We start from the raw sequence: 8481 nt of genomic DNA, 5'->3' as shown, positions 1-8481 counted from the left end.
ATTTCAATAGTGTCTTTTGTTCAATCATCGCACTCACTTGCTCAGTCAAGAAAGCAGTCTTCTTGACATGGTGCTTCCTTTTTGTAGTGCATAGATCCTTGATGATTTTGGCATAAGCCGACATTTGTTTTATGATGTGAAGCAAAGGAAGATTAATCTTCACTTGGGTCAAGTGGTCAATAATTTCAGCTTGGTTTTCAGGAATTTTCCCAACAGGTCTAAGAGCCTTGGGAAATGGTACTTTTGGAGATGCATTGAGTTGTACATTCTCGGGATTAAATTTTGGAGTGCTGAGAGAGTTGGTTTTTATGGATGGGTCATGCAAAGTTTTACTATTTCTAGTTGTGATGACATTTACTTCCTTAACATTGGTATCATTAGAATTTGAGGATTGGGCCGTGTTGGCCTTGCACATTGAATTTAGGTTGGGGAGGAAGTTTGCCTTTTCCAGAATGGCCAAGGATTCAGTCAATTTTAAGAATTGACATTTCGTTTCTTTGATTTCTTCCATCATTTGGCGATTTATTTTTGTTTGTTCCTCTATGAATGCATGAAGGGTATTCTCGAGAGAATTTCTTTATTGATGAGTATTGTCTTGAGGTGCAAAATACGCCTTTGATGGTTGAATTTGTTGCTCATTTCTCCATTGGCCTCCAGACGATTGAGCTTGGTTAGAATCAATCCAACTGAAATTACGTATATGAGTATGGCTTGTTATACTCCCCTAAGGCATTGCATTGGTCCTCATAAACCCCCCTCATTTCATTAAAAGCTAAGCAGTCCTTAGCTAAATGCTTCATCCTTCCACAAAAAAAGCAAGGTTCTTGTGGTTCCGCTTGAGCAACCATGTATAATTTTTGGCTATTTTCGCCATTAAGACCTGAAAATGCTTTTTCAAAGTATTTATTTGGGCCTTAACACTATCCTCTTCTTGAAGTTGATATATCCCAGATGGTTTATGTCAGTTGGTGCTATCAGTAGCACTTGGATTAGTCCAGGTGTGAGATTTTTTTGCAGTTTCTTCGAGATATTCAAGAGCATCGTCTGAATCTTTTTTGAAGAATTCACCATTGCATAACATTTCCACAAATTGGCGCTCAGGACTCGTGAGGCCTTCATAGAAGTAACTGACCAAACACCAGTTCTCATAGCCATAGTGCGGGCACTGATTCAACATATCCTTGAATCTTTCGCAGACTTGATAGAAAGTTTCATTGTCCTTTTGGGAAAATGTGAAAATCTGTCATTTTAGAATGTTGGTCTTATGGCTAGGGAAGTGTTTCAGAAAGAAAGATTTGGTCATTTCCTCCCATGTTCCAATAGACCTAGGCCTTAAAGAGTATAACAAGCTTTTGGCTTTGTCCTTCAAGGATAAAGGGAAGAGCTTTAGTCGCACAAAATTGGCAGTTTCAGCTCGGTTATAGAACATGGATACTACCTCCTCAAATTCTCTAATATGCACACATGGCCTTTCGTTTTCCATTCATGAAATGTGGGCAAGAGTTGAATCATGCCAGATTTAAATTCTAGCACGGGCATATTAGGAGGGAAGATATTGCATGAAGGCGTGGAAGTGTGAGTAAGATGGAGGTAGTCAATGAGAGTTCTTGGTTGGACTTCATCATTGTGAGCCATTGCGAATGGATTATTATCAACTAAGGTTTGTGGAGAAGTAGGAATGGTGGAAGGAGTTCCAGAAGGAGTGGTGGATGAATTTGTAGAAGTTTCATGATGATTCATCCACTCTTGGAAATGAGAATTTATTTTATGTTTTTTTTTTTTTTTTTTGATTTTTGATTTTTTTTGTTAAACTTGTTCCCAGGTAGATTTGGAGGTTTTGGGGTGATCTCCAAAGCCTTACTAGAACTCCCCAATGTTACTGAGTAAGTATGGTGGATCACAAGTTAAACCTTTTCGACCAAATAACCTTTATGCAGAGTAAAATTACTTATTTTGACAAAAAAAGCTTGGTTTTCTTATAGTAATAAGTTAAAAAATGTAATAGTGCAAAGATATATGCTCGAAATGTTCCTGGGCTGATTGGGAAGGTTGCCAAGGTACCGCTTTAGACCCACACTTTCCTAGATAGAACTCCCCACGGTTCCTAAGTAAGTGTGGGGGTAATGCTATCATAAACCTTATTTAACAACCAATCTTTCTAGATAGAACAATATCAGTTTTTACAATTAGTAATATTACACAATTGTTCTCAATACTAAACGTTTTATGGTTGAAATTTTATGAACAATTTTACGCTTTTTTTTCTTCAAGAACTAAATTCTAAGGAAGACTAAGGCAAAAAGAATGAAAGGTCTAAACTAAAATACCTACAGCAACAAAATAGGCAACAAAAAAATAGAGAAAAAAATTAAATGAAGTGAAGATAAAATAACAAGCTTAATATTTTTTTTTTACAAATAGTTATTAAACTAAAAAAATAAAAAAAAATTAAGAAAGAGAAATAAAATTAGAGTTAAGTAAAAATAAAAATATATAATTATATATATTTATATAATTTATTTTTATGTAACCAAAAAGAAGGTGTTGATGCCATTTTTCATCAACATAAATATGAAGAGCACTAAACAAAAATATCGAAAAAGTAGAAGGTTTCAGAGGATTTTACGTGGTTCAACAGTTAAAATCTGCCTAGTCCATGAGTCACTATTATTATCATTCTCACTACTCTCTCAAAGCTTTTTCGGAAAGAAATTTGTCAGAGTCTTCTCTAGTACCATTTTCGTGTCCCTACAAATGAAATACTACAGACTATTTATAGACTTGGTTGTGAGAATATCTTCCTCTGATTTAGGGAAGTTACAATCAATCAAATAAATTTGCACTAAATACTATAAATGCATTAATTACATAATATCCCATGACAATAGGGATTTAATATATGATAACAAAGAATCCATACGAAATATGGATTTCTTAACAGTTTTTCTGCATGCAAAATGCGTCATTGAGCTAGATCGTTGTGCTGACGCGCTTTCAAGACTGGCCAGGCTTTGAGCTCATCATTTGGTTATAACCCCCTCCTCATCCAGTGATTTTTTTGAACTCATTCCTCGGAGAAGATTGGTGTTTTCGAACCTACAACTCATGCCCGAACTCTGATAATAGATCTGGAATCGTATGTCAATTTATACAAGTGTACAACCTACACTTGTTATTTTTGAGCTTACTCTTTTCGAGCCTACATTTTGAGGCTATTTATTTTACTCTCAAAATTTGGGTGTGATATTTTCCCCCCTCAAAAGTGTTTGTTTGAATCCTCTGAGAAGGAAACTTTTGAACTTCACTTTCAGAAAATGTGCCAACCCACCACACTCGAGTGTGGACACGTGTCACTAGGGGATTGCTTATTGAGAGTACTAGAGTACCTTTTACATGCGCACGTCCTTTCCTATTACCTTTTTGCCGCCAACTTTTTGGAGTCAAACGTGGTCCCTTGGATCACCTTTTAGCTCAGATCAAGTCCCACATATGTTCACCCTTTCACAATCCTTCTTGCCTATATATACTCTTTCTTCTCCCCTACTTCATGCACCTTTGCATTTTAACTTTCAGAAAAAGAAACAAGAACTAGAGACCTCCTTGCATGTTCTCCAAACCGAAGAAGCAAAGTGTTCTTACCACCTTTGGCTTCGTTGGATCGTCCCTGCTACCTTTTCTATAGTTGACAATTTCTTCGTACCCACAGCCCACATTGTGTAAGTCCTCTGATCTTTACATATATATATTTATATATGTGTTTCCTCTGTGCGTAATTTTTTTTTATGGTTTCTACCATATTCTTGAAGTCTCTTTTGCACTAGATATTTTTCGACTGTGTAGACTTGCATTGATCAGAAACATGCTTTAGGCAGAAATTTTTGGTAAAAACAGATAAAAATGGAACCATTCTTTAGCTTATAGGGTAATAGGTTATAGGTTTCGTGTAGCTTAAGAAAGAGGGTTCTAGATTAGGGTTTTTGTTAGGAAAAATTATTTTGCCTCAATGGAAATCGATAATAATATTACAACTCTATGCAATAATATTACAAATAAATATAGATTGATTAAATAAGGTTACAACTTTATTACTGAAAAATTACAAATAAACAAAGAAAAGGAAGAAGATGATGATGATGAAGAAGAGAATAGTGAGAATACAACTCTAAGCAAAAGATTACAAGTAAAATAAAGTGTTTAGACCAAAAGAAAAGATTGCAACTCTTAAACAAAATATACAAGTAAATAGAACAAGAGAATAAGAAGAAAAACAATAGAATAAAAAGAAGAACAAAAACACAAGTAAACTCTTACTTACACAACCTAAGTGAAGAAGGTTGGGGATCACCAACTTGAACAAGGTTTAAAACCTTTGTCCAAAAGCTTATTTCCCCCTAACTTAAACACTAATGGATCTCTCTCAGATATTGGAAATGCTTTATGGAATTATCAAGCCTCAAGGTGTTTTTAGCCAAGTGCTCTAATGGATAGAAATGTTGTGTCTTTCAAGTGAGCTATAGGCTCCTATTTATAGAGTTTAGAGACACCCATTGAATTTCAAATTCCACCAACCCTCATGGCTGTTACCAATGTTTAATTGGATTAATATAGAATTAAAAATGAGATTTGGGAGTTATTTGGGTTTTTTGAGCCGTTCAACAAAGATTGAAAAAACTGAAAAAAAATGGTCAGTTTTGGCCTGTGGCCGCGACTAGAGACATTAGTGGCTGCGGCCACTACTCTCTGTCCCACTGGCCGCGGCCACTGACCATTTTCAGCACTTAAAAATGTGCTGTTTTTCCAAACGGTTCCAAACCCTCCCAAATGATTTTGTAACTCCCAAAACACATTATTGGGGTTAAAATCATATCTCTAACAGCCATTTCACATATGGCTTTATGAAATTCATCTCAATATTGTGTAACACCAAATTTACACAATAAAGGGTAATATTTGGAAGTTACAAATTTGTAACACCAAATATGTTACATTATTTGGATATATCTCTTATATCTAAATATTGTAACTCTCTATTATATGTTACAATATGTGACACTCTTTGTCACATTTATTTAATCTAAAACATTATAATATAATATAATATTACATTATATTATAAAATAATATAACATTCCCCCACTAGATTAAATAGTTATCTATTGTAACACTTATTTAATCAATCATTATATTTTAAAATATAACATATCCCCCACTTGATTAAATAAGAACTCTCTCTTATAGGAGTCATTGCATTAGTGCATAAAGAAAAGTGTTTTCAACTTGAACTTTACTATGGTGTAATTATCACAAAATTTGTCGAAAATTTGATTGCACTAGGCATTGAACCATCTTTTCATGATAACAAATCAGTGATAACATTCACACCTTTGCGATGTTCACTTGAGACCTCTATGTCTCGTTTTGCACCGTTAATGGCCATGTGCACTTTCCATTCATGGACGTTCTTGAGAATACTCCCAATTCTCATGAGATGTGGAACCACCCCTAGGTCCATATAGGTAGAATTCTTACTGGGTTTTGTTACCAAAAATACTTTTCTTCACAAGATTGAATCTATTAAAAATCCTTTCAGTTTTAACCCTCACCTTGGTAACACACAAGTACTCAATATCTCAGATGGGACTTGTTTTGAGTACAACTAATATTCACTTGATTGACTTATTGTTACCTATTGAACCTAACACTAGTTAAATAACTAGGGTTAAGGTAGGTTACCATCAATCGTGAATCTCTTTAGGGAGTTTAAGTCCTCTCCCTCGAGATGATGCAGCCACTAAATCCCTCGTTAGTGGCTTAGTGAAAGGATCCGCCAGATTTTTACTTGTTCTCACATAGGATATCCATGTCTTAGACAAATATGTCTAGACTTCCCATTACACTCCGCTGTATGCTCTAGCCAATGTCGCTTGGCTATCACAATGTATCGATATAGTAGATACATTATCTTTGATTAGGGGAATCTCTATCGATAGGTCCCTTAACCATTCGGCTTCTTTGTCAGTAGCAGCTAGAGATATGAACTCTACTTCCATAGTGGAATGAGATATACAGGTTTGTTTCTTGGAACCCCAAGAAATTGCACCTCCACCAAGTGTAAATACCCAACCAGGTGTGGACAAGTTGTCCCCAAGATTGGATATCCAACTTGCATCTGTATATCCTTCTAAAATTGAAGGAAATTTGGAGTAGTGAAGGTTTAATCCTTTGGTTTTCTTGAGATAACCTAGGACTCTTCCAATTGCCTTCCAGTGATCCACACTTGGATTACTTGTAAACCTACTAAGTTTACCTATCGCAAATGCTATATCAGGTCTAGTACATTGGGCAGCATACATTAGACTCCCTATAGCACTAGCGTACTCCAAATGAGCCACCGCTCTTCCTTCATTCTTCTCTAGTTTTACACTATGATCGAATGGAGTATTGGCATCTTTAACCTTGAGATGGTTAAATTTTTTCGATACTTTCTCAACATAGTGGGCTTGCCCTAACGCAAATCCCCCACTAAGTTTCTTTACTTTGATACCAAGTATGGTGTCAACTTCTCCAAGATCTTTCATCTTGAAGGTTGATGATAGAAACCTCTTCGTTTCTTCTATCCCTTTCATGCTATTACTTAGAATAAGCATGTCATCCACCTATAAGCAAACAATGATCACATATCCCTTACAAGTTTTGGAATACAAACACTTGTCTCCATTGTTATGTCTAAACCCATTAAACATGATAGCTTGATCAAATTTCTCATGCCATTGCTTAGGAGCTTGTTTCAATCCATATAAGGATTTTACAAGTCTACATACTTTATGTTCATATTTTGGTAGGACAAACCCTTCAGGTTGTTTCATATAGACCTCCTCATTGAGGTCACCATTAAGGAATGCCGTTTTGACATCCATTTGATGAACATACAAGTTGTGTATAGAAGATAATGCGAACAAAATTCTTATAGAAGTTGTTCTTGCAACAGGCGCATAGGTATCGAAATAATCGATACCCTCTTTTTGCCTAAACCTTTTAGCTACTAATCTAGCTTTAAAGGTTTGGATAGTGCCGTCAGTGTGGTAGTTTCTCCTAAATACCCACTTACACCCAATTGGCTTAGACCCCGATGGGAGGTCTACCAATTCCCAAGTGTTATTGGAAAGAATGGAATCCATCTCATCATTGATGACTTCTTTCCAAAATGCACTATCTCTCAATTGCATAGCTTCTCTATAAGTCTTAGGATCATCCTCAACAAGAAGTACAATAGGAATTTTCCTAATGACTTCCTCTCTATTTCCTTCTACCATGTAGAATGAAATTCGTTGAGAATCTATCTCATCCACTACTAGAATTTTATGATTTTTAAGCCTTTGACTTCTTCTAGGTTCAAAGGGTTGCTTTACATCCTTTTGAGAATTCTCCTCTTGAGAATCAACTTTGGATGTAGAAGCTTAAGAATTTTTCTCATATAACAAATTCTCTTTTAGAGATGTTGAAGCTTGAGAATTGTTGTCACGTAACATATTCTCAAAAAATTCAACTTCTCTAGATTCAATCACAATATTAGACTCTAAGTCTAATAGCCTATAAGCTTTACTATTGTTGGCATAACCAACAAAAGCACACTTTATGGCTCTTGAACCTAACTTTGTTCTATTAGGTTCGTTTTTCTTGCAATATGCAACACACCCCCACACTTTGAAGTACCATATGTTGGGTTTTCTTCCTTTCCATAACTCATATGGAGATATCTCATTTTTCTTCATCGGTATTCGATTAAGAATGTGACAAGCGGTAAAAAGCGCTTCACCCTATAAGTTGAAGTTCAACTTAGAAAACACCAACATAGAATTTATCATCTCTAGATAAATCCTATTTTTTCTTTCAGCAACACCATTGTGTTGTGGTGTATAAGGTGCAGTGCACTCATGAATTATACAATTTTCTTCACAAAATGTATTGAGTTCATTAGAGAAGTACTCTCCTACTCTATCACTTCTTAGCACCTTAATCTTTTTATTTAGTTGATTTTCAACTTCTAATTTATACAATTTAAAAGCATCAAAAGTTTCATCTTTATGCTTTAAAAGAAACACATAGGTATATCTATTAAAATTATCTATAAAAGTAAGAAAATACCTTTCACCACCTCTAGTTAAAACACCATTTAATTCACAAAGAGCACTATGGATTAAATTTAGTAAATTAGATGATCTTTCTACACTAGGAAATTGTTTCTTAATCATTTTTTCCTTAACACATGTTTCACATTTACCATAGTATTTAATATTGCATGCAATCATACCACATTTTACTACTCTTTTTATGGTTGAAAAACCTATATACGATAGTCTAAGATGCCACAAAAATAAAGAATCATACTCAACAATATAGGCAGAATTAACATTTTTATTGATAACATTGAAAGTTACATCATTGGTGCACAATTTAACCATACCCTCACAAGAGTACCCC

The 8481-nt window shown here is 35.0% G+C and overlaps 1 non-coding gene across 1 annotated transcript; it reads left to right on the top strand.

Moving 5' to 3' along the window:
• The first annotated feature begins 1148 nt into the window (after nt 1–1148).
• LOC133828289 (small nucleolar RNA R71) lies at nt 1149–1255 on the top strand. The gene has a single exon (XR_009890917.1). It is a non-coding gene; the product is annotated as a small nucleolar RNA R71 (small nucleolar RNA).
• Nucleotides 1256–8481: the final 7226 nt, after the last annotated feature.

Source organism: Humulus lupulus, chromosome 3 (assembly GCF_963169125.1).
Source record: "Humulus lupulus chromosome 3, drHumLupu1.1, whole genome shotgun sequence".
In the NCBI taxonomy this organism is placed as follows: Eukaryota; Viridiplantae; Streptophyta; class Magnoliopsida; order Rosales; family Cannabaceae; genus Humulus; species Humulus lupulus.
Note: the sequence above shows the minus strand (reverse complement) of the source record. Positions and strands in the feature narration are given on the sequence as shown.